Source organism: Aethalodelphis obliquidens, unplaced genomic scaffold (genome assembly GCF_003676395.1).
Source record: "Aethalodelphis obliquidens isolate GAN/ISIS:26980383/991018 unplaced genomic scaffold, ASM367639v1 scaffold21, whole genome shotgun sequence".
NCBI classification, from domain to species: Eukaryota; Metazoa; Chordata; class Mammalia; order Artiodactyla; family Delphinidae; genus Aethalodelphis; species Aethalodelphis obliquidens.
Genome location: NW_020837965.1, coordinates 19,723,433 through 19,749,410, shown reverse-complemented (window position 1 = coordinate 19,749,410; position 25,978 = coordinate 19,723,433). Strand labels below are relative to the sequence as shown.

Genomic DNA, 25,978 nt, shown 5'->3' with positions numbered 1-25,978 from the left:
TAAGCAGCCTGCGGCAGCCATGAAACTGTGTACTCGGCTCTCCTGCTGGTGGGAGGAGTGGTAACTGATAGACAGCTCTGGCTGTGCTCTGAATTCACCACTTCATCTGCCCCCAGGCCGCACTTCCCAGGGCTTCTTGCCTACCCATGAATGTAGCTGGCAGAGGTACTAGTGCAGCCCCTTCCAGTATGAAGGAAACTCCTCTGAGGGCGACTCTGGCTTGACGACCCCACCGGCCTGGCTGAAACTTTCTAAGAACTTTCTTGAATCTTAGACTCTGCCTCCCAGCCCTCCTTTCTTCCTCTGTCCTTCATGGAGTCAGCCCTGAGTTGGCATCTGACGGCCCCTCCCCATTCCCCCCACAATAACTCTCTTGAATGTGTAATCCCATCTTGACATCTGCTTCTTGGAGGACCCAAACTGACACACACCCCACGTTTCAACTATCAGGTAGGAACAAGAAAATAAGAGTGAATTTGTACTGAGGGTGTGTTGAAGTTGGCACGCCCATCTACTATCATGGGGGTGGAGCAGATAAACAGAACAAACTCTTACGAAGGACAATTAGCAAAATGTCTCAACACTGCAAACGTTTAACCTCTTTAACCCAATGATTCTGTGTCTAAGAATTTAGTTTAAAAAGTTAAAGGATGGTCTTCCCTGGTGGCGCAGTTGTTGAGGGTCCGCCTGCCAATGCAGGGGACACAGGTTCGTGCCCCGGTCCAGGAAGATCCCACATGCCGCCGAGCGGCTGGGCCCGTGAGCCATGGCCGCTGAGCCTGTGCTCCGCAACGGGAGAGGCCACAGCGGTGAGAGGCCCGCGTACCGAAAAAAAAAAAAAGTTAAAGGAGAAAATATATAGCCATCTCAACAAGATGAGAAAAAGCATTCCATAAAGTTCTATAGCTATTTATGACTTTTTAAAAACTCTTAGCAAAAGAGAAATAGAAAAGGATTTCCTTACAACTTCCCTGGCAGTCCTGTGGTTAAGACTCCAAGTTTCCAATGCCAGGGGCACGGGTTCAATCCCTGGCCGGGGAACTGAGATCCCACATGCCATGCAGCCAAAAATTAAAAAATATATTATTAAAAAAAAAAAAGAAAAGGATTTTCTTAGCATGAAGAAGAAGTTTCTTTTTTAAAAAGTGCCTGGGGACAAGGATTGTATCTGTCACATACATGAACCTGGCCCTAGTCCATATGCTACCTGGCACATGGTCAGTATCTGAAAAATATATATTGAATGAATGAATGAATGGATGAATGAAAGAAAGAATGAATGAATGAATAAATACTGAATGGACGAAGTACCCCCAGCTCTGTTTTCAACCACCTCTTCCTATTCTCCTTCCCACGTCACCTACTTCAGCCAAACAGAGTGACTTTTGGTCGCTGCTGCTGACATATGGTTGCACTTGATGGAACATCTGTGAGCTGAGCTGGGAGTTTGATTCACATCCTTTGTGATTATTGCCACAACCCAGAAGGGAGAAGAGAATTCCCCATTTTACAGATGAGAAAAGTGAGGCTCACAGAGGCCAATAACTTGCCCGTGGATGTGCAGTCAGTGAGAGTCAGCATTTGGATTTAAACCCACATGTCTGTCTTGAAGGTCTGTATTCCTTCCTCCTTCTCACACACAGCCTTTCTGTGGCAGCGCTAGGTTGTCTGAAGACCCTGTACTTAAACCTAAAGTCCCTGATACCTGGCCACTTGTTCTGAAAAATGACAGTGTCCAGTCCGCTTCTCCCTGGACCTAAATGTGCGTTATTCTTCCATGTGCCTAGTGTCTGCTGGGAGTTCCATTGGCCACATCACGTCTGCCCTGTGCGAGATGCTCCAGCCACCCTTGCAATTCTAACCAGTGTGAGCACCACCCATTGGAGCTGGGGAACAAGGATGCGGGGACATCATGTGACAGTGAGCATGTGTGACCCCAGCAGGCTCATCCAAGGACATGGCCTTGGGGCCTCTGTTCCCCACAGCCACCTGGAAACGCTTTAATTGGGGCCCAGCCACAGACGACATCTTCTTTACAGGCCCGCAAATAAGATGCCAGGTCCTCTGAGAACAGGCTGCCCAGAGCACGGTTTGTCCTCTGCTGATGTTGATTTCAGCCATTAAACTTCAGTCACTTTAATAGTCCTGATAGTATCTTTGGGAGGAAAAAAAATCTAATTTGCAGAATTGTAGAGGTTAGAGAGCCCTTCTGGCTTTGTTAGTCATACCCTAACCCAATTCCCTTTTTTAAATATTGATAGATTCGTTTTTTAAAAAGTTATCCAAAGGGCTAAGTGCTTTGCCCAGGTGATACACCTGGCCTGAAACACAGCTTTGAGTGGGAAGCCAGGAGTCCAGTCTCCCCATCTCATGCTCCTTCCACTCTGCCCAGATCCCTGGGGAAATGACTGCCCATTAGGGCAGCTTCCCACCGTAAGAGTCCAGGGTAGTGGTTAGGATTATGTTCTGGTCTAACCCTAGCTCTGCCACGTGCCACAGGTATGGTCTTGGGCAAGTTAAAAATCTTCCCTTGCCAGGACTTCCCTGGTGGTCCAGTGGTAAAGAATCTGCCTTCCAATGCAGAGGACATGGGTTTGATCCCTGGTCAGGGAACTAAGATCCCACATGCTGCAGGGCAACTAAGCCTGCATGCCGCAAACTACAGAGCCCATGTGCCCTGGAGCCCGTGTACCACAACTAGAGAGAGAAAATCTGCAGGCCACAACTAGAGAGAAGCCCGTGTGCCACACGAAGAGCCCGTGCCACAGTGAAAGATCCCGCATGCCACAACTAAGACTCAATACAGCCAAAAAAATAAAGAAAATAAATAGTAAAAAAAAATGTTCCCTTGCCTCAGTTTTCTCATCTGCAAAATAAAGATGATAAAACATGATACACACCTACTGGGGTTATCGTGAAGGTCAAATACATTAACATATACAAGTAAAGTTGTTAACACAGTGAGTGCTTGGTGCATAATAAGAACTATGTAAATATTTGCTATTACTATTATCATTATTATGTATTATGAGTTACTAACCCCAGGTATAGGAAATAAACAGTTGTATCTTTTCAGGGTGAAGTTAAAAGGATTTGTACCCGTTCATAGTAACTCCTCAATGAAGGAACAGATGAATAAATGAATGCACAGATGGATGATCGGATAAGTCAAAATACCTCCGAAGGATAGCTAATGGCTTTGATATTTCTCCACATGACATATCTATTTGACAGAGAATTCCTCATCTTAGGGTGTTAATGGTGTGACTTTAGACACTGTGGTTTCCCAACAGGGTGGACGTTTAGGGGAGGCGGAGTGGCTGGGCTTCCCAGGGGATGTGATCTCCATATTAAAATAATCTTCTTAGCTACAAAGGCATCAGGCCCTCCCATGTTCTAATGCAGGCTAATTGGGGCTCTGCGTTGCAGAAGGGACTCTCAGCTATGATCGATATGCATTTAAGCTCCTAAGGCAGCTTGTCAGCTGACGGAGAGGTAGAGTACAGATGTGAAAGTTAATGACACAGAAAGACAGAAATGGATGTGAAAGGTACAGTTATCTCTTGCCTTAGCATATTCTGCCCTGCCAGGAGCACAGTTAAATCCACACCATCTTAGGAGATAAGATGAGGTTTGCCTTGGAAAGGCATCCATTCTGTCACCATCCAGCAAGCACCTACTACATGCTAGGCACTGTGCCTGAGGTTGGGAATGCCAAGGTGCCCCAGACGCAGCCCCTCTTTTCCACGACCCAGCAGAGAAGTGACCCAACATTTCAGAGTGCTGAGGGAGAGAGCATGCGCTGTGAACTGGATCCTGACCAAGGCAAGAAGGTGGAGGGGGGTCTCTTAGACTTTCCTTGAGGGGGTCAGAGAAAACTGTAGGGGGAGGGGACACTTGACCTGTAGTTCCACAGATAGAGAAGAGCTTACTGTTAGAAAAGCTGGAAGGTCCCTAACAGAAGCGAAAGCATGTGCAAAGGCACGGGAACATCAAGGGAACCTGGCACTCGTGTCACAGCCATAACAGCGGTGAATGCGTGTCAGGGCGGGGTAGGAGGTGGGGAGGAGAGAGGTACGAAGGAACTTACACCCTATCCTGCCAGCTCTTGGAGGGTCATGAGCAGGGCCGGATCGTGATGCAATTAGCTCATCCTCTCATTTTTACAGAGGAAGATAAACGAGGACCTGGATGTGAAATGACCCACCCCCCCAGGGGCACGGAGCAAGTTCATGTATGTGCCAGAATCCAACTCTCCAAACTCCCCCTTCAGTTCCTTTCCATCTGTTCTATTGCTCCCTCCAAACCTAGGAAATTTAAAAAATAACATAAAACGAAGCTCCATTCGGAGAGAGGCCACACGAGGACAAGGAATTCTGTTTACGGCTATTTGGGATGGCATCTCTCTTCCACTTGACAATTCAGAGACTCAGTTTACTCATCTGTAAATTAGACAAAATTATATTTTCTACCCATGACTAAATGAGATACACGCTGTGAAAATACCCAGCATCGTGCTTGGAAAGTAGTGGGGGGATCAGCGAACATTCACCAGAACCGTTGATGGGATGAAACCTTATTGGTGCCCTTGGTGAATGGGAATCTCACATCAATTCATAAACTCAATCTGTAGACCAGGGCTATTTTCTTGGAGAATCTTTAGGAGAAATGCTTAGGTCTCCCCGCATTAGTGGTTTCCTTTAACCCACCCATCTTCTCTTGGCCAAATTAGTATGGGGCCCCCTGGGGTGACTCTGCTCACGGAAACCTCCCTGCACAGCACGGCATTGGTATGCTAAGCGGCTTTGGTTCTCTGAAATGATTGCCCACAAGTTACTTGGGCACTAATTTTCATGTCGTGTTTATTGCAGTTTGAAATGGTTCTTTTGTTTTTGGTATAGCAGAAGTACTGGAGGAGGAACTTGGGGAGGAGTGGAATCTATCTGAATTTGAGGGTAGTAAACAGTCTTAAGCCAGGCCCTGAGCTGTGTCTGAGCTGAGAACATTTGTGTGTCTTTGAAGCTGTGATTACACTGGGGTGAAGGAAGTGGGTACCGCTCTGCAGGGTGTGCACGTCCACAGCACACTGCGTTGTTTCAACCAAGCATCCCGGATGGTACCAGACTGCCAAACCAAACCAGAGAGGGAAAAAAAGGCCCTTAGTGCAACTGTATAGTTAAGGTGCAGTAGGCTATGCATCATCTTATAACGACCAAGTACTGGTGAGTCTCCCTGTTCATGGGACAGTGAAATGCAAAAGACTTTTTTTTTTTAAATAAATGTATCTATTTATTTATTTTTGGCTGTGTTGGGTCTTCGTTGCTGCATGCGGGCTTTCTCTAGTTGCAGCGAGCAGGGGCTACTCTTCGTAGCAGTGCACGGGCTTCTCATTGCGGTGGCTTCTCTTGTTGTGGAGCACGGGCTCTAGGTGCGCGGGCTTCAGTAGTTGTGGCATGCAGGCTCAGTAGTTGTGGCTCGTGGGCTCTAGAGCTCAGACTCAGTAGTTGTGGCACACAGGCTTAATTGCTCCGCGGCATGTGGGATCTTCCCGGGCCAGGGCTCGAACCTGTGTCTCCTGCATTGGCAGGCAGATTCTTAACCACTGTGCCACCAGGGAAGCCTGCAAAGGACTTTTTGATGTCTTCTTCTTCTTTGCCTCTTGGCAGTGGTGCCCTGGTTGTTCATTTTAATTCCTTAAAATTCTCTCCTTTCCTGATTTCCAAAAACTACACTCCTGTGGGTCCCTGGCTCCTCTCTGACCACTTTCTATGCCCTAAAACTCTGGATTCCCCAAAGGGGTGGACCTGCAACCCCTTCTCTTTTCTGTCTACTCTCCCCTTCTTAGGAATCTGTCACTCATGTCATGTAGTCTCCATGAGCATGAACCCGAAGCTCTGTTCAGTTTCAACCTCTCTCCCAGGATCACTATTTCTTTTTTAAACTTTCATTAGGAATTCTTTACTTTCATAGCCAGCATTTACCTGAAACGCAAACACTTTGTAACAGGACTTACTATCATTCCTCTGCAAATTGTTCTTTCTCCTCCTATGCAAAGAGCCTGAAACTTGAAACTGGAGGATCTTTACTTAATAAACCATGCGAATTTGACACACTCATGTAAATTCTCAAAACCTCAGTTTCCTAAAATGGGGCTGATAATACCTACTTCAAAATGCAATCATGAAGCTTAAATGAGAAGAGGTATGGGGAGGTGTCCTGGAAATGCCAACGTGCTGTTTACTCTTGGACCATGTTGATGACTACTCTTACCAGCCAAGGGCCTGGGCCAGGCCAGTGGCTCCCTTGCACTAGGTGCAAAATATGAAGGGGTGCTAGAAAAAAGTCTTCATCAAGATAAATACCTTTTTTTTTTTTTTTTTGCTGTACGCGGGCCTCTCTCTGTTGTGGCCTCTCCCATTGCAGAGCACAGGCTCCGGACACACAGGCTCAGCGGCCATGGCTCACAGGTCCAGCCGCTTCGCAGCATGTGGGATCCTCCCGGACCGGGGCACGAACCCGCGTCCCCTGCATCGGCAGGCGGACTCTCAACCACTGCGCCACCGGGGAAGCCCAAGATAAATACCATTTTAATACAATATTTAAAAAATCCAAAATAATGCAAAACCCCAAGATGAACAAAATAAAAACTTTAAATGAAGACAGGATCTCACCCTGACTCGCATGACCAGCCTCACTCACCTCACCCTAATTCCACTCCTGAATCGACCTCAGCGGCACCTGGGCCTCCTCCCTGCGCCCAGATGCCCCATATGCAATCAGTTACAATGCCCATCAGTTCTGCCTTTGTCATCCCTCTGACATGTGTCTTGTGTCCGTCCTGTGACCTTGGATCCCAGGAAGACTGCAGTAGGCTCCCAGCTGGCCCCTCAATTCCACTCCCGCTCCTACCTGAATTCTCTTTTAATGTCACTGCCACCCCTCACTATAAAAGCTTTCAGCAGCTACCACCATGTGCCTGGCCAGGGGTAGATTTGGTAAATCAGCACTTGATTACAATGTGACTTCCACTGGGCAGGGACTTGGCTATCTTAGTCACCATGGGTCTTTCATTTTTAGAACATCTCTGGAACAAAGCAGGTGCTCAACTGATGTCTGTAAAATGAATGAATAAACAAATAAAGTCCTTAGCACAGTGCTCTAATTGATAAAGTTGTTTCCCACGGGGTACGGCTTAGAATTTCTGCAACTCCCATGCAGGTACACTGGAATTGAACAATTAAAGAAACAAATGGCAGAGGGTAAGAGGCAGATTTCTGACTGCTGGAGACAGAAGTTAGAGGTAAACAAGGGGAGAAAGCTTAGAATGATCCATGTGGAATGGATTAGAGTTGGAGCCATCAGAATGAACTCATATTTATAGATATGTGTATATACACAGGTTAGTATACACACGTATATTTCCTTTATCTGCCAGCTAAGAGGACCTTGAGGCAGCAGATCTTCCAACAGCACACAGTAGCCAGATCGTGGTTTCTAATACCATTCTCCAGTAAAAGTAAGCAGGGCTCCTTGGAGAAATGGCTGATGCTAGGACTAGGGCTGGACATATGTAAGATGAGCCTGGAGCATCTTACAGTGACAGAAAGTAAGAACGTGCTCACAAAGCTCACGACGAGGGGGGTACACCAAAGGGACACAGGAGCCAAGCGAAAGGGGCAAAGCTGGAACAATCTGAACGACAAAATAAATACTGAGTGTTGGATTATAACCCAAAGTATAAAATCAATATCCATGGGTCCATACTGATATAAATACATGACTGAATAAATAAATGGGAGAGAAGAGTCAAGTCTTCCATGCAGAAAAATTCAAATAATTTATGTAGATCCTCTACCTCTTTTTTTTTTTTTTTTTTTTTAACATCTTTATTGGGGTATAATTGCTTTACAATGGTGTGTTAGTTTCTGCTTTATAACAAAGTGAATCAGTCATACATAAACATATGTTCCCATATGTCTTTCCTGTTGCGTCTCCCTCCCTCCCGATCCTCTACCTCTTAAAGGCGGGCTGTGCATAGTAACGTCCTTCCAAAGATGACAGTATGGAAAGTGCTGGGGGGAAGGAGAGTAACTTTACAGTGGAGAAACCTGGCAAGCATGACCTCAGCCTGGTGATCAAGGTCAACAGCAACAGTGATATCATATTGATAGCGTGAAATGCTTATAAATGTGATAAGAATGGCAGTTTAGCACTGTGGTAGTCTTCCCCCAAACTAATAATCCCAGTTAACTATGAGAAAAACATTAGAAAAACACAAAATGAGGGATATTCTATGGAATACCTAGCCAGTACTCCTCAAACGAACAAGGTCATCAAAAACAAGGGAAGTGGACTTCCCTGGAGGCGCAGTGGTTAAGAATCCACCTGTCAATGCAGGGGACGTGTGTTCAAGCCCTGGTCCGGGAAGATCCCACACACCACAGAGCAACTAAGCCCGCGCACCACAACTACTGAGCCTGAGCTCTAGAGCCCACAAGCCACAACTACTGAAGCCCATGTCCCTAGACCCCGTGCTCCACAACAAGAAAAGCCACCACAGTGAGAAGCCCGCGCACTGTAATGAAGAGTAGCTCCCACTCACCACAACAAGAGAAAGCCCGCACACGGCAAAAAACACCAAACGCAGCCAAAAATAAAAACTAATTAATTTAAAAAAAACAAGGAAAGTCTGGGGACCTGTCACAGACCAGAGAAACTTAAGGAGACATGATGACAAAATGTAATGCAGTGTCCTGGATGGGATCAGGACATTAGGTAAAAACTAAGGAGATGAAGGACAGTCAGTACCTGACTTACGATAGCGCCACCTACGATTTTTTGACTTTACACTGGTGTGAAAGCAATATGCCTTCAGTAGAAGCCATACTTCAAATTTTGAACTTTGATTTTTTTCCCAGGCTTGTGATACGCGGTACAATCCTCTCTCATGATGCTGGGTAGCGGCAGTGAACACAGCTCCCAGTCAACCACGTGATCACGAGGGTAAGCAACTGATACACTAACGACCATTCTGTACCCAAACATTCTGTTTTTCACTTCCAGTGCAGTATTCGATAAATTCCATGAGCTATTCAACACTTTATTATAAACTAGGCTTTGCGTTAGATGATTCTGCCCAACTGTAGGCTAATGTGAGTGTTCTGAGCATGTTAAGGTAGGCTGGGCTAAACTATGGTGTTCAGCAGGTTAGTGTATGAAATGCATCTTTGACCTATGATATTTCCAACTTATGATATTTTCCATTTACAATCATTTTATCAGGACTAACGCTATTGTAAGTTGAGGAAGATCTGTATAGGCTTGAGTTTATATTAAAGTATCAAGATTGGTTATTTGTGACAAACATATCACAGTTACGTAAGATGCTAATAAAAAGGGAAACTGGGCAAGGGGTATATAGAAACTCTCTGTATTATTGTAACTTTTTGGTAAGTCTAAAACTATTCTAAAATAAAAATGCTATTCTGAAAAGGTAGGAACTTATTAACAACAATAGTACAGTTTTGTACATGCTAAATTGTCAAGAAGTACATAAATCCTACAATAAGTAAGTCATTTTACTTGGAAAAAAATTTCTCTGCATTACGGTTGCTTATAGGTAATGTTGGTGACAGTTGAGACGGACACATAAACAGTTCATCTAAGACAATTTAGTGGGCTTCCCTGGTGGCGCAGTGGTTGAGAGTCCGCCTGCCGATGCAGGGGACACGGGTTCGTGCCCCAGTCTGGGAAGATCCCACGTGCCGCGGAGCGGCTGCACCCGTGAGCCATGGCCGCTGAGCCTGTGCATCCGGAGCCTGTGCTCCGCAACGGGAGAGGCCACAACAGTGAGAGGCCCACGTACCGGAAAAAAAAAAAAAAAGACAATTTAGTAATTGACTGTGAGGAGGGAAGGGCCTTCATCCCTCAACTATTGCTGTTAAAGAAAAACTTATTCTGACACTTGTTAAATGGTACGGAAGATTTTATTCACAATATTGCTATGGGGGAGAGAGATCAGGCTCAACTCCAGACACAGCAAGACAAGGGGGGATTTACAGCCAATGAGCAGAGTGAGGGGGGTCAGTGGATGGAAAAATACCAAAAGGAAACATCAAGGGTAGGGGGATTCTTACTAAACTACTAAGCCAACTTAGTGAGATTCTTGCTGAAAACAGCCCAGAGTGATTAATTATCCAGGATGGGGGATTCTCTCTAAACTGACTTAGCAGGATTCCTGTTAAAACTGGACTTGGCAAGGACAGACCCAAGAGACCTAGGTCGAGGCTATGTCAAGAAGAGGAGCCCAGCTAATGTTTGGTTAAGGAGAGGGTCTCTGCCATTGCCTGGCTTGGCCTCATGCAGGGTAGGCTGTCCCAGGTAGAGTCTGCTTGGTTACAATAAGAAGCAGTCAACCAGCCCCAATAACGGGCCACTGAATGTACTCAGCGCCTTCCGCCTTCCATGTTTATCGGACAGAGCGGCAGGAAGCACAGTGGGGCCTCTGGCTTCCTCCAGCTCCTTCTCCCTGGGGCTTCATGGTCCCCCAGCTTGGCTTCTCTCTCAGCCCGTTTCTCCTCTCCTCTCCTCTCCACAGACCACCTTCTGTCACTCATGATCTCTGCCCAGCTGGGTGAGAGGCCAACTCCAACTGGGCAAGATGTCAACACAACTAGACTCCCCCATAACTTCTTGGTGAATGGCCACCGCATCCCATCTCTGTGACATGGTTCCTCTTATGAGGGTCTAATTGGCTCAGCCCAGGCCACAAATGAGCCATCCTTTTTGGGTTTTTTTAAACTCATTTTTATTGGAGTCTAGGTGATGAGCCATCCTTGAGTCATTTCCATGATCGGTCCAATCAGCTGTTGTGGGGTCAGGGTCACGTGACTTCTTTTTGCAAACGAAATGAGCAAAGCCAGTTAGGTCAGAAGGGAAAGTTGGGAATGGGAGGTAAACTGATTGGGCTTCTGATAGACAGCCCCTTGACCTATGTTCCCTTCAGGAACATGACTGTGAATGCTGGGAAGAAAGACTGGAGTGTTCTTGGGGTTGACTGTTGCTTCTCTGAGCCAGGAGTCTATGGCTGCATTTCTTCTGTCTATTACTTTCTTGTGCTGAAATGCCAAGGTGCCAGGGTAGGAGGGAGGATTCTGATTCTGATTCTTGGGCAGCCTCTGATGTAATGCTACGTGCTAGGAGCTTGAAGACCTCCTGCTGTCCCTGCTCTGACATCCCAGCTGTGTGGACCCTGGCCCGGTCACTGACTCACCTGACTGAACTGTATTCCAACAGGCTGAATTGAGTTAGGACAGCTTTTGGAGATACCAGTTGATCCAGTCCACAGTCAATCAACAGTCAGTGAGCATTTACCCGCTGCCTGCTGTGTGATAAGGAAGGCTCTCTCCCCCCAGCGCTTGGCTATCCGGTACAGAGACTAAAAGGAGGGGCTGGCACTACCTGATTTCTTAAGCTCCTCCCATGACTCCCATTGACTGTTTTACAGTTATCAACGCCCAAGAGCTGGATTAGTGCTACTGTGAAAAAGAGAGCTAGAGAGCAAGAGCGTGTGTTCAAGAGAACGTACATGACAAGGCTGCTTTCAAGGAGGAAAATGGAAAAGCCAAGAATGTGGTTGTCACTAGAGAGAGACGGGAGCCAGTCTGTGAGGGGTGGAGGCATAAATCTCTCCCACTTAGAAGCTCCTCCCAGAGTTCTCTCTAGTGGGAAAAGGCTGAAGGGCTGGAGAGAGAGGTTTTGGGAAAAGAGTTGACAGAGCCCCATCTCCAAATGGGCCTGTGCTCTCTTGGCTGGAGCCAGACACACCAAGTTCAAGGCTGGCTGTATAACCCAAGGCAGGTTGCTTAGACTGTTCTAAGTCTTAGCTTCCTTAGCTGCAAAATGGGAGATAAAATACCTTTCTCCCAGGGCCACTGTGAAAAGCATACGATAGTAGACATAAAGGTAACACCCTCAGTCCCTGATACATAGCAGCTATTTATTAAACGTGAGCTTCCTTCCTCTCTAGCCGGGAGGCCCATTAATTCAGGGAATCTCAGAACTGATGGAACATAGTGCCCATCCATTTAATCGTTCAGGTAAAGAAACTAAGGCTCAGAAGGGGAAGGCACTTGCTTAGCGTGGGACATGGCTTTGTTGCCGGCTGCACGATTGGGTTCCCGTAATCACAAGTCCTATAGGACAGGCTCATGGGATACGTGCGCCTGCGGGTGAAAACTAGAACTTCAAAGTGGCTCAAGTCCACAGAATCAGTGACCTACTCCCTCACCGAAAGCTAGCAGACACAGCAGAAATGCCAAGCTGTAGTTTGAAGTTTGGGATTCACAGGAAAGAGCATGAACTTCCAGAAGCCCACGGTGAACACTGATGCTGGTGAGGATAAACCAGAGGCCTGAACGCGGCCCTAGAAGACCCGCCTGGGTAACGGGGGGCCGGGAGAGCACCTAGTTCTGAGGCTGCCTTCACGGGGAAAACGTTCAATCACTGAGTGGCACCCTCTTGTAGCTGCCTCCTCAGCATCCATTCCCTCCTTTCTTGGTGTCGGCCCCCCAAAATATCCTTTGGAAACCACCCCTCCTCATTTGTAATCCACGACTTACCTTTTCGGATCGGCATCCATCCACCATCCTCCACTTCAAAGGTGGACCTAGCACCATGCCTGGCCGGCCAATCAGAACAGTGCATGCTGCCCTGCCCATCGTGACTGGTTCAGGGATGAGCACGTGACCGGGGCCAGACCAATCAGAGCCAATGAAACTTAACAGGTGTGTGCGCTCCTGGGAAAAAGACCCTCTCTTGTTTCCCGAGTTAAAACATGGTGTGTGGGCTTCCCTGGTGGCGCAATGGTTGAGAGTCCGCCTGCCAATGCAGGGGACACGGGTCCGGGAAGATCCCACATGCCGCGGAGCGGCTGGGCCCGTGAGCCATGGCCGCTGAGCCTGCGTGTCCGGAGCCTGTGCTCCGCAACGGGAGAGGCCATGGCGGTGAGAGGTCCGCGTACCGCAAAAAAAAAAAAAAAAAACATGGGGTGTAAGCCTGGAGTTGCCACCACCAGGGGGAAGCCGGCCTGACAAGAGAACCCACACTGGAATGCAGTGAGAGGGTCCATGTAGATAGAGCCCTCCCCCCACTTGGCTTGGGTAACCAAAATTTCGGAGAGAAACACCCCTGATATCTCAGCTTTTGGTGGCTCTGGGCGTGGAACTGGAATCTGTCTTTGGGGAGAACTCCAGCTTTGTTGCAGAAGCTACCATACTGAACAGTGCCTTTGGCCACGCAGAGATAAGGACAGATTTTACCCGGTGTTCTTGGAGTAGCCCTGAACGAGCCGTAGCAGCCACTTCACTCTAAGATGTTATGTGTTCTGTGTACAGAAGTTGAAGACTGTTATTACTGTGCTCAGGGGGATCGTGGGCTGGGAGGTGCCATGCCCAGAACCCCATTCACGGAAGGACTTGTTGCCCAAATGCTGGGTGTGCTGCCTGCAGACAGCCTGCCCCCCCCCCCCCCCCCCCCCCCCCCCCAGTGATGTCTCAGCTGCAGCGAGCACCTAGCTCAGGGGCACAGGTGCTCAGTGGGCCTGCACCGCATCTCTCCTTCTTCCTCTGCCCACTCCTGCTTCCTTTCCCTCCCTCCCAGGGGAGTTGATCCCAGGGATGCTCTTTAATCAACACCCCGCACGCTAAACTTCTCTGAGATGGCTGCCCAAAGCCCCTGCCTGCTTTGTTCCCTCCCCAGTCTCTGATTAAGACTGTGAGCTGAGCCCAAGCCCCTTTGCGACATGCAGATGACGCCAGTGAGTGATGAGAGCGCCAGCCCAGCCTTAATACACGTTTTCTTATTTGGTGAATGTTCCCTCTCCAGGGAGCCAGCGGGACCATTAGGGCTTTCATTACAACATCTACAAGATGAAGGGCCCCTGCCAGGAGCCTGCATCTGAGTGGGAGGGAATGAGCCTGGAGCAGAGAAAGCAGGCTCAGAACTGGGGCATGGTAGGAAGAGTGGAGGGACCCAGTAGGGGAACAGAGTGTCAGGGCAGAGTCTGTGGGTCTGACTTCATGTCTGGAGAGAGAGGGAGGGAGGAATTGCTGAGCACCTGTTTGTGGGAGGCACGGGGCAAGGGCCCACCCCATATAGCATCTCTTCTATTTTTGTCTTCACAGCTGCACAGGGAGGCCCATATAGCCGTCTTCCTTTAGGTGATGAAAAGCGGAGGCTCAGAGAGGTTAAGTAACTTGTACAAGGCCACACAGTCTGCTTGGAATAAGAATATCTGCTTTCCTGCTCCAGGGGCTGAAAGCCAGGCCTCTGCCATCTTGGTCCCCAAATTTCTACCAGCCACCAGGCAGGTAAGCTAGGGAGGCCACTCTGCAGCCTCTGCTGTCTTCAATGCACAGGGAAGATTTGCACTCTGACCTGGGGACTGACCACTTTCTTTCAAAACTTGTCAAGAAGCCCTGTGCCTTATAAAGGCATCTGACTCAGTACTCTGTGTGCAAACTCCACTTCATGGAGGGGAAGGAGCTGAATGAAGGGTTCATGCAACCAACCACTACCTCTGGACCTCCAGCTGCAGGCACTGTTATTGCCTTCATTTTACCGCTGTGAGGTCGAGCACTGTGTGGCACAACTGAAACCATGACCCAGCCTGTGTGATACCAGAGTCTGCTCTAACTCCTGCCTCATGTGGCCTCAGACGGCTCAGTCCTCAGCACGGCAGAGACGGGCCAGGTGTGTTTGTTTGATGAATGACTGGATGAATGCTTGGATGACACCCTGTTGATCAAGAGCTCCTGGGACAGGGAACAGAGCCCTTTGCACACGTGTCTCTACAGCTGGCCTCACGCAGGAGGTGTTCAATAATAATAGTGGGATGACTTACAGGGCTGCATGGGTAGACGGATGACTTTTCTGGGATCTCTGCCCAAGCCCATGCTTTGGATTTCCTGTTGTTTCCCTTCACTAGCGACAAGGTGGTCTAGCCTGGCCATTTTCCTCCATGAACTTGTGAAGACCAGACTGCTGTGAGGCCCAGGTGTCCCTGATTAGAGAGCTGGTGGATCCCCAGGTCGAGTGGCTGGAACTGGGTGCAGGAGGGCTTGGCTCGCAGGGTCCCCTCCTCAAGTGGGACAGGAAGGGGTGAATAGCCACAGCTCCCCGAAGGTGGGCAGGAACCACAGAGCTGGTAAAGGAGGCAGCAGCTCTCTTGCTATTGCTTTGGAGGCATCTATCCCTGGTAACATGGGCCCATCAGATTGTCACCTGCCTGTGACTTGCTTCCTTTCACTTCTGCCATGGTGGTAAGTATATTGCCTGGGCTGGCCTGCTGGTCCCAGAAGAGGAGAGAGACATAGAACAGAGCCAAGGCCCAGCTAGCCATAGCTGGTCATAGGCACATGAATGAATGACAATGGCAGAACCACCTAGCTGAGCCCAGCTTGGTCAGAGCCAACATTCAGCCAACAACTCATGAGAAACTCGAAATTTTTAGGTTGCTTTAAGCCATTGAATTTGGGAATGGTTTATTATATGATTCAGGTGACCTTGGGCAAATTACTTAATCTACCTGTGCCTCACTTTCCCATTTGTAAAATGGGGGAATTAGTAAAACTGCTCCGTGGAATTTTTCTGAGGATCAGATGAGTTAACATCTGGAAAACACTTAGAAAGACACCTGGCTCATAGCAAAAGCTGTGTAAGTATTTGTCTAATAAAATACACATCTTGGTGTTTATTTGAATAATGCCTGTCTCCTCCATGTGACTGTAAGCTCCATGAGATTAGGGTCCACACTTGTTTGCTCATAATGTCCCAGTCACTAGTATAATGCTTGGCCCATAGGAGGCATTTAGTAAATACCTGTTGAATTGATAATAGATTTTTCCCATCCCTAACACACATAGGAATTGTGAGATTAAATACTGAACTTCCTTTTTTTAAAAAAAAAAAAATCTACCATTTAATGAGCACTTACTAAATGATAGGCACCACATGAAACAACATATACCTGTCAGTCTGCTAGGGCTGCCATAACAAAATAGCACAGACCAAGTGTTTGAACAGCTGATATTTATTTTCTCATAGTTCTGGAGGCTGGAATTCTGAGATCAGGTGGCAGCAAAATCAAGTTCTGTTACAGGCTCTTTTCTTGGCTTGCAGACAGCCTCCTTCTCACTGTGTGCTCACATGGGGTAGGGAGGGAGAGAGAGAGAGAGAGAGAGAGATAAAGAGAGAGAATAAAAGAGAGATATCTCTGGTGTTTCTTCTTATAAGGGCACGAATCCCATCACGAGGGCCCCACCCGCATGACCTCATTTAATCGTAATTACCTCCCAAAGGCCTCAACTCCAAATACCACCACATTAGAGGTTAGGGCTTCAACATATGAATTTGTGGCAGGGTACAGGGTGCAGGGTGGATGACACAATTCAATCTGTAGCAACATCTGAAATAGGCAGACATTATCTTCATGGTAGAGGTAAGGAAACTGAGGCTCAAGAAGGTTAAATAACTTGCCTGCAGTCACACAGCTAGGAAGTAGCAGATTTGATCTCAAGTCTGAGACTCGAGTTCCCATGTTCTTCTTCCACCCTGCACACCTTAGTGTTTGTACGTGGCACACCTCAGCTAGGATTATGAAGGATAATGGAAAGAGTTGCATGTATCAAGAAAGGGTCAAGTTTCTGAAATTACAGGCTTGGCCCGAAACAGGAAGCCAGGCCTCAGAAGGGAATCTTTAATTAGATGAGATCAACTTCCTCTCTCAGGAGTGTCTGGCTGGTTCTGTCACTGCCAGAGGAAGCCCAGTGTCAGCATGTCCTCCTGAGGTGTGGTGGCCTCTCTCCCAGTCACCAGCATGCACTTTCCGAAGGTAGTTTATTGGAGTTTGCTCCCTGAGGGCCACTTCCTGAGCAAAACAAGGAGGCAGCAGTGAGATGCTTATGTGGAGGTTTTCTTCCTTGGGCAGGCGTTGGAAGGGGTGGGCAGCGCTTCTGAGTAAGCAGCTCTGGGTGGCCTGGGACTTCAGGGGCAGGGATGCTCAGGGCTGCTAAGTCAGGCTGTCCCTGCCTCTGCCTTGCCCTCTGTGGGAGCAAAATAGGAAATGGCACCCTGTGTCTTCCCTGCCCTCTTCAGCAGCCCTCTCTTACCCTTTGGTGGCATCACACTCTGTCCTGGGGTCCTTGAAAGGAGAGGGAGCTGGAGGACGTGCATCATGGCACCAAGAGCCAGGGGTCTAGGAATCTGGTGTCAGCTGCAACCTACCAGCTGTGCAGCCTACGGACACTTGATCTCTGTGAGCCTTAGTTTCCCCCTGTGGAAAATTAAGAGCTGTAAGTGCTCTGGGAGTTATAATTCAGTGTCCTAAATAATAATAAAAATACCGATTTTTTTATTCAACACCTTCTACATCCTAGGTCTAGGGCAAAGTGCTTTATATATACGATCTCTTGTAGACGTTACAAAGACTCCATGAGGAATTGTAGGATTGATTCACTTTTTTTTTTTTTTTTAAAGAAACGAGGAAACAATCTCAGGGAGGTTAAAGTTGCTTTCAGTGACAATTGATTAAACTTTTGGGCATCCATTTCCACCTTCGTCCTTCCTAATAGAACCACAGTCTTACCCAAGTAACCCTCTGGCCCCACATGCTTTGGGGTAAGGTGGCCACATCCCAGGATCCAGGTCCCATTATCTCTGAGCCAAGCAGCATGTGACATTCAAGGGCAATGCCATTGGGCTTGCTGCTCGTGTGGGGTTCTCCTGAGGTGATGCCGTTGCCCAGATGTGGCCCCAATTTCTGCTGGCAACCGTCTGGCCAGCATGAGGGAGTCCCCGTTAGGGTGGAGCCAGCGCTCCTCAGAGAGATGAAAGAGGCTGGGTTTCTGATGACATTGTTGGGCTGTTAAACCAACCACTCCCAAGGCCTGCCCTCCCCCTAGACTTCCTGTTTTGTCAGATAATCGATTTCCTTTATTTTTTTTTCAGTGTAGTTGGACATCATTCAAATCATCCTGATGGATACTGTGAATAAATGGCAGATATGGTGTAAATTGGGGTCAATCCAACTCCAAACCCATGCTTTTTGTAATCAGTCCCTGAATGATAAAGATTTCTTGTCTGTTTCATTAAACTGTGGAACAAGCATTTATTGAGTGACTGCTAAGTAGGTAAACTTTTTTACAAACAGGAGATTATTTCATTCAACCATAACCTGAGAAGGCAGATTGAACTGATAAAATTTTTCCCGCAAAGGAGCAAAGATTAAGAGAGGTTAAGAGACAGAGGTCGAGGTCACGTAGCTAGTAAGTGGCCAAAAGTGACTTCAAACTCAGACACCTCTGAGTCCAGAGCCCATTTTTCCTCTCAGCATTGTGTACCACTGCCCAAAATCTTGTGACCTCCAAGCTTTACCTGTCTCAGGTGAGATCATCAGCGAGCAACATACTCAGACCAGTTCCCATCCTAGTTTTTTTTCCTATTTTTTTAAAATTGAAGTATAGCTGGTTTACAATGTTGTGTTAGTTTTAGGTGTACAGCAAAGTGATTCAGTTATACATACATATTTATCTATTCTTTTTCAGATTCTTTTCCCTTATAGAAATAGACTCATGGACAGAGAAAACAAACTTATGGTTGCCAAAGTGGAAGCGGGTGGGTAGTGATAAATTAGGAGCTTGGGATTAACAGATACACACTACTACATATAAAATAGATAACCCATCCTACTTTTAACTTTCCCCGTATACACTCTAGAAAATTGCCCATCATACACTGGGACTTATCACTAGACTCTTGTCTTTAATCCTCAGGTCAGGTGAGAAAGACCACCTGGAAGTAAGGAGAGGGGGCAGGACCACGTCTCCCATTTCCTCAGAAAAGGAGGAAGTTCTACCAGTAATTCCCTCCCTAGTGAAAGTGCTAAGGGGGTGCCCTGCCTAATCTCTCATCCTTGATTTACTTCTTCCCTGGAGGAATTATATTCAGCAACACAAATGTATTGAGCAGCTCTTATGTGCCACACCCAGTACTAAGTGCCGAGGGTAGACCAATGAAGAAGATGAAGTCCTAGCTATAGGAACCATCCCTTCTCTAGGGATGTTGGTTGGAGCCTGGCATTTGTTGGGCTACATTTTTCAGTTGCACAGGGCTTGTGTTTAGGGGCTGTTTCTCAGGTATCAGCCCCTTGTGTTCTCTCATCATGCCATCTTCCAGCAGGGCATCTCAGAGGATCATGGAGACTGAGAAACATTTATATATTTTTTGAGATACTTAAAAAAACTAACTTTTATGCCATAGTCACAAACTTATGCTGTATCTGAAATATATACATGTAGCAAACCAATGCCTTGAAAGTCAAAAATACAATGCTACCTAGTTGTCCTAGTCATCAAATAAGTACATGATTTATTAAAAATGTATTTATTCACTCTCTGTATTCATTGTGTCGGTTCAAAGTTGTATTGGTCATTAAAAGAGTGTGGTACAGGTACATGACTAGAAAAGCAGATGAATGTAAAGAAAGAGGTCAAAAGACATACAAGAATTTAGGATACGATAAAAGTTGCATTTTAAATCAACTTGCGCAAAATGAATTTTTCAATAAACAGTGTGAAGTTGCCGAAAGGTCATCTGGCGGAAAAATTACATTCCTAATGAAGTAAAATTCTCTAAGATTTACATTTAAAAAAATAATACCATAAATGTACTAGAAGAATATATTGGGATTTTTTTATAATGTCAGAGAGGAGAAAAACCCATTTAAGTATGACACAAAATGTAGAAGTTTATACAAGAAAAACTATTGCAGTCCTCTTTCTTTTGGTAGTGGCAAAACTATCCATCAATTTCTATCAGTGGAAACCTGCCTTGGAACTGAAGTTTTCACCAGATGGACCCTTAGGTTCTTCCTCCTGTGAAGGGTGGGCCCTAAGTTTACCCTGTTTGTCTCCCAGGGTTGTTGGATCTGGGGCAGGATTGTCCCAACTAAATGGTTGAGTGTGGGCTGTGTGGGGCATCAGGGAATAACTAGGGACCCCAACGTAGGTCCTCAAAGGGAAGTCTGTCCTACAAAACTCCCATTCAGAAGGGCAGAGTGACAGGAAAACGAGCAGAAATGTCAGTGTAGACCCCTGGCCATGGAAGGCGCTGGAGAGAGGTTGCTTCACATAACGGGGAGCCACTGGGGCACCAGAATATTCGTGCTCTAAACCAGCACTTCCCTCCCAAGTGAAAGGAGCTCTCAGCCTAAACCAGCACCATTGTCTCTCCAGAGGCATCTCCCGATACAGTAGCTTGCAAGCTGCAATTTCATTGCCAGAGCAACACCTGGTAATGAAAAAGGAGGTCGAAGGGAGAAGAAAAAAACTCTTAAAAGTCTGCCACTCTGAAGCCAATTTAATATTCTTTTCCAGTGCCAGGATGGCATGTGGATGCAACAAAGTGGGAAGGCTGCAGCTTCCAGCGCTTTTCACGATCACAGTGAGTGCAAACATTCTGCAGGGTGCTTTGGGGTTTACAGAACACTTTCGTGTGTCTGATGTTTCATTCACTCCCTACAAGCAGCCCTACAGAGGCGTTTGGTTGCGAGGGCCATCTGGACCTGTTGAATGCGGCTGGCGGGTGCTGTGGGAACCCCTCCAGAAGGCGCCAGGCAAGGCTGACCTTCCTAATGAGAAGGAGCTGTGACTTCCTGAGGGCGTCTGCACACCTGCTCTCCAGAGACCAACCACAGTAGCATCATCTCCTTTCAAAGAGGAAGAAGCAGGACAGGAGAGTAAGTGATGGGCTTGGGGCAGCTGAGCTGGCTGTGAACCCGGATCTCTGGGAGCCTGGGGAGGTGGGGACCCCAAGCCTCTGTGCTGCCCCACTCTGTAGTCAGCAGAGAATCTTTAAGCCGTGCACAGGGCTGCAGTTTGCTTGGGTTTTGCTGGGGCACAGCTCAGGAGGAGCAGGTGGCCCCATTATGTGTGGTCCATGCGGGTGGGTGTGGCTTTCCTCAGCGTGCATCATTGGAGTGGGCGTGCCTGTCCTGGGCCCGTATCACACATAGTTTAGAACCTAAAAGTGCAGAGATGCTCTTCAAGTTGCCCCCAGTGGCCACCTGCATTCTCAGAGGGGAGGAGCCATCCATGGGAGAGGCAGCTATGGCCCCCAGGGGTGACCAGAGGGTGGGATTTAATCTCCCATAACTCCACCCTCTATTTCCCCCATTCATTGTTATGGACCATTGATGGTTTGCTGTCCCATATAAAGTGCTATGGAAACACCTCAAACCCACATCCCTGCCCACAAGCCCCTCATCCACTCCTGCTCAGGTGCAGTTATAAGTGGGGTGTCTACCACATGTATCCCCGGCCCTCACCCCTGCAGCTTATACTCATGCTGGCTCTCAGCTCTTACGCAAGTTGCTTAACATTGTGGGTTGAATTGTGTCCCCCCTGCCCCCAAAAAAGATATGCTGAAGTCCTAACCCCCAGTACCTCAGAATGTGACCTTATTGAAATTAGTTAAGATGAGGTCATACTGGGTGAGCCCTAATCCGGTATGACTGGTGTCCTTATAAGAAAAGAAGGGTCACAGAGAGGAGAATTCCACGTGAAGACAGCGAGGCACAGGGAGAGACGTACACAGTGAAGATAGATGGAGGTGGAGATGGGAGTGATGCAGCTGCAAGCCACAACATGCTAAGGTTTGCCAGTGACCTACAAAAGCTTAGGGAGACGCATGGAACAGACTCTCCAAGCCTTCGGGAGGAGCCCACCTTGCCAACACCGTGATCTTGGGTTTCTGGCCTCCACAGCTGGGACGGAACACACTTCTGTTGTTTGCAGTTACCCAGTTGGTGGCGATGTGTTACGGCTGCCGTAGGAGATGAATACACTTGCCCACACTGCAGATGGCTAACACAGAGCTTGAATCGTGTATCTCTCTTGCTCAGAACCCTTCAGTGGTTCCCCATCACCTTCAAGGTCAATGGCAGCTACTTGGTGTGATTCACAAAGCCTTCACGATCCGGTCCTGCCTGCCTATCTCTCTGGCCTCCTCCCCAGCCCTCCCTGCCACCGGCCTTCCAGCCCAGCCACAACAATGCCCTGCCACCCCTGCCTTCCCCAGGGAACTCCTATTCATTCTTCAAAACCCAGCCGAAATGTTGTCTCCTCAGGAAAGACTTCCAAGATCTATCTGGATGGAGAGAACTAGTTGCTCACTCTTCAGTTTTGGAGAGCACCCTGAAATACCTCTGTGACAGCAAGTACCATGAGAACATAAGCTCCACGAGGGTGGGCGTTTTTGTTTCATTCACCGTTGTGTCCTCAGAGCCTAGATAACAGGCTGTCACTAAATATTTGCTGAATAAGTGTATGAATTAACACAGCAATGAATGGGTGAATGCAATGTGCTTTAATTACACTCACTAGAGAGTCTCCCTGTGGACTGAGCTTCCTGGTATGGGGAATATATCTTTTTTGTTCCATGAGTCTGTGGATAACAGGGAGAAACAGGTTTCTTTTCAGCATCTGTGACCGGAACAGATGAGGTTTGAGGGACACAGGGCTAATGGTGGTAAAGTGAAGCCAGGCATACGCACCAAAATAATAAAAAGGCATTTTCACCCCTTCATGTCAGCCAACTGCTACTGCTTTAAAGAGAGCACAGAAAACAAAGAAGCTTTGACAGAAGCAATTCTGCAGGAGCAGTGTGTCCCCGGGCACCAGAAACAATAGATATTAAATGTCATTGGGAATGTAGGACGGAGAGCAGAGGGTCACCTCGCCCTACCTCGGGTGAGGAAACAGACCCAGGAGTCTGTGATGGGAATCACGGTCAGGTGGCCACGGAACTGTCATGCTATCTGCTGTTTTTATTGGAATGTTAACTGCTTCGTATTTGATCCCAGCACATAGGAAGTGGAATGCCAGGACAAGAGGGGCCCTCAGAGACTGCTCAGCCCAAATGTGCTGTCGCAGAGATGAAAAACAAAGCTCACTTACCAGAGGAGAAGGGAGAGGAATGAGATAATAAACAAAGAGATGCACAAGAGGCAGAGTGCGCAGAGAGCAATGCGGGGAATTTAAATGGCCACTTTACATCGGTAGCTAGGGAGGCATCTCCACGCAGGTGACATTTCAGCTGAATGACAAGGAGCCTGCCAGCTGGTGAGCTGTGGGAAGAACATTCAGGGCAGAGTAGACAGTAAGTGCGAAGATCTTGGAGTCAAACCGGGGTGGTGTCATCCCTGAAAGAGAAAAGAAGGCAAGATGGAAATACCACAGAGACACTTGCACAGCACCCTGCCTTAGCTCAGCTTCCCTAGAGATGGAGCTGGAGATGCGGATCCTTGTGTGAGTAATTTAAAGAGGGAATATTCTCAGGAGAAACCTGAGAGGAGGTGAGGAGTGTGGAATGTGGAAGGAGGAGAAGTGGTTTAGGGAGAGTCTAGCCTCAGCTGGATCCCGCAGGGAACTCTGGTACTTAAGCCGCACCCCAGAGACTGTCCTGCAGGGGCAGGGGCTGGGCACTTACACCCCACATCAATCAGTCACTGGCCTTGGGTCACTCCTGCAGAATTTGGCTATAGATATTAGGCATTTCTAGGCAGAGCAGCTCTCAGCAACCAGGGCCAGACCTTGGATCCCCCAGAAAGGATCCAAGTCTGTGCCGTTAGCAGTCGACACCTACAACAGCTGGGAATGGGTGCAGCTGCCCCTCAGCGAAGTCTGGGAGAGGGGTTCACCAGCTCTACACAGTGCATGGATTTCACACCTTCAAGTGTTCAAGGTACTTGGACACCGATCGTCCCATTTGATATTTACAGTCACCTGTGTGTAAATCACCGCTGTTTTGCAGATTACAAAACTGACGCTTAGAGAAGTTAAAGCACTTGCCAAGCTCGCTCTGCTAGGAAGTCAGAAGGCTGGGCCTAGGACCTGGGTTTTCTGATTATCCAAGGGCTCTGCCCACTCCTTCAAACTGCTTCTGATCCCTAGGTAAGTGCCAAGCCAGGTGAGGCAGAAAACAGGTGCTATTTGTTTCGTGTCTTGCTGCACAGTATAAACAATTCATAACATCGATGTTAACACACTCCCTAAAGAGGAGTGATTCCTGATAGCCAGCGACCTTGTGGCAACCTCCTTCGAGCATCTGATTGGAGCCTGGCCTGCATCCCTGGTTAGTTCAGAAGACCTGTACTTACCAGAAGAGCTCACCACATTTCCTATCTGAATGGCTGCAAGTCAGCTCAGCAGAGACCTGGTGGGACTCGGGGTTTTAGGTGCACGGACTAAGTGCTCCTAAAGCTTGAGGTTAAAACCACAAGGCTGATGCTGTGCCCTTCTGGCCCCTCATCTGCTTACGCTGGGAATCTCCCTGAGATGCAGACTATAGCCCACATTTGTGCAGCCCTCACATGCCTGGTGAGCAGTGGGTCCTCAGGAGTGAGATTTGAGCCCCCAGCTTCTTTCACTTTAGACTTTTTTTTTTTTTTTTTTTTTTTTTTGCGGTACGCGGGCCTCTCACAGTTGTGGCCTCTCCCGTTGCGGAGCACAGGCTCCGGACGCGCAGGCTCAGCGGCCATGGCTCATGGACCCAGCCGCTCCGCGGCATGTGGGATCTTCCCGGACCAGGGCACAAACTCGCGTCCCCTGCATCGGCAGGCAGACTCTCAACCACTGCGCCACCAGGGAAGCCCCACATTGGATATTTTTAATAGAAATGTTCATAAAAGCTGCTGAACAAAACTATCTCTTTGTAATGATTTAGGGATTGTTATCCTGAGTGCCATTTATCGTTTGGGGGCTGAATCTAGTGTTTCTTTCAGGAATAGAGGCTGCTTGCCCTTAAACTAAATAACTCCCGTATTCTGCCTGTTATGGTTGAATATGTGCTCCCCCCCGATTCATATGTTGAAGTCCCAACCCCCCAGTACTTCAGAATGTGACCTTATTTGGAAAAGGGGTCTTTGCAGATGAAATTAGTTAAGATGAGGTCAGGCTGGAGTAGGGAGAGCCTGTAATCCAATATGACTGGTGTCCTTATAAAAAGGGGGAAATTCAGAGACAGACACATACATAGGGAGAACACCACGTGGAGATAATGTAGAGATCAGGATGGTGCTTCTGCAGCCAAAGATTGCTAATAAACCACCAGAAGCTAGACAAGAAGCATGGAACAGATCCTTCCCTCCCAGCCCTCAGAAGGAACCAACCCTGCCGACACTTTGATCTTGGACTTCCGGCCTCCAGAACTGAGACAGTACATTTCTGTTGTTTAAGATGCTCGGTTTATGGTACTTAGCTTTGACAGCCCTAGCAAACGAATACACTGCTCCTCTCTACTGTTATGTATAGATTTAGTTTTTAATCTTTGTTCTATGCCTTTTCTTAGCAATCTTACACCTGAATGTAATAGATTTTTCCTTTATTAATCCAATTGTAATTCAACTTCTAATCAAGTAACTGAAAAACTAATCAAGCTAGTTAGACATGTGGGTAAAATGGGACCCAATAAGATTCTGAGTAGGGTTTAATGCTTGAGTTTTGTAACAACTATTTTGTTTATGCCCAGACTTTTCCCTGAGGCTTTCAGATTTCTGTACCAGAAAGCCAAGGGACCCTGAAGCCTGGCCTTTAGATAAACAAGTTTTCATGGGTGAGGAAGGGAATTAACATGTCAGGGCTTAGGTTATCTCATTAAATCTCATTAAATCATTATAACCAAGGGATAAGTTAAGTTTCTCATCTCCACTTTATACTCAAGGAAGGACAATGGCATAGAGTGAAGAAACTTGCCCCAAATTGTACAACTAATAAGTAGTAGAGCCAAGATTTGAACCCAAGTCTTTATGACTTTGAATCTTGATTCAAGTCACTAGTAATTAAATCCACTGGCCTCACATGTTGGTATCTTCTAATGGTCATACTTATCATGGTTCTTTGTGTGGACAGAACTGGGATGTGAC

At 47.5% G+C, this 25,978-nt stretch overlaps 1 long non-coding RNA gene across 2 annotated transcripts in view; it reads right to left on the bottom strand.

Annotated features, from left to right (window-relative positions):
* Positions 1 to 16,086: 16,086 nt before the first annotated feature.
* LOC113627633 (uncharacterized) overlaps positions 16,087 to 25,978 on the bottom strand; it is a 31,087-nt gene continuing 21,195 nt past the window's right edge. For both annotated transcript variants that reach the window (XR_003435632.1, XR_003435633.1), the window contains 2 exons: positions 17,169 to 17,332; positions 16,087 to 16,927 (listed from right to left, as the gene is read on the bottom strand). This is a non-coding gene — a long non-coding RNA (uncharacterized LOC113627633). The remainder of the gene's footprint in view (positions 16,928 to 17,168; positions 17,333 to 25,978) is intronic.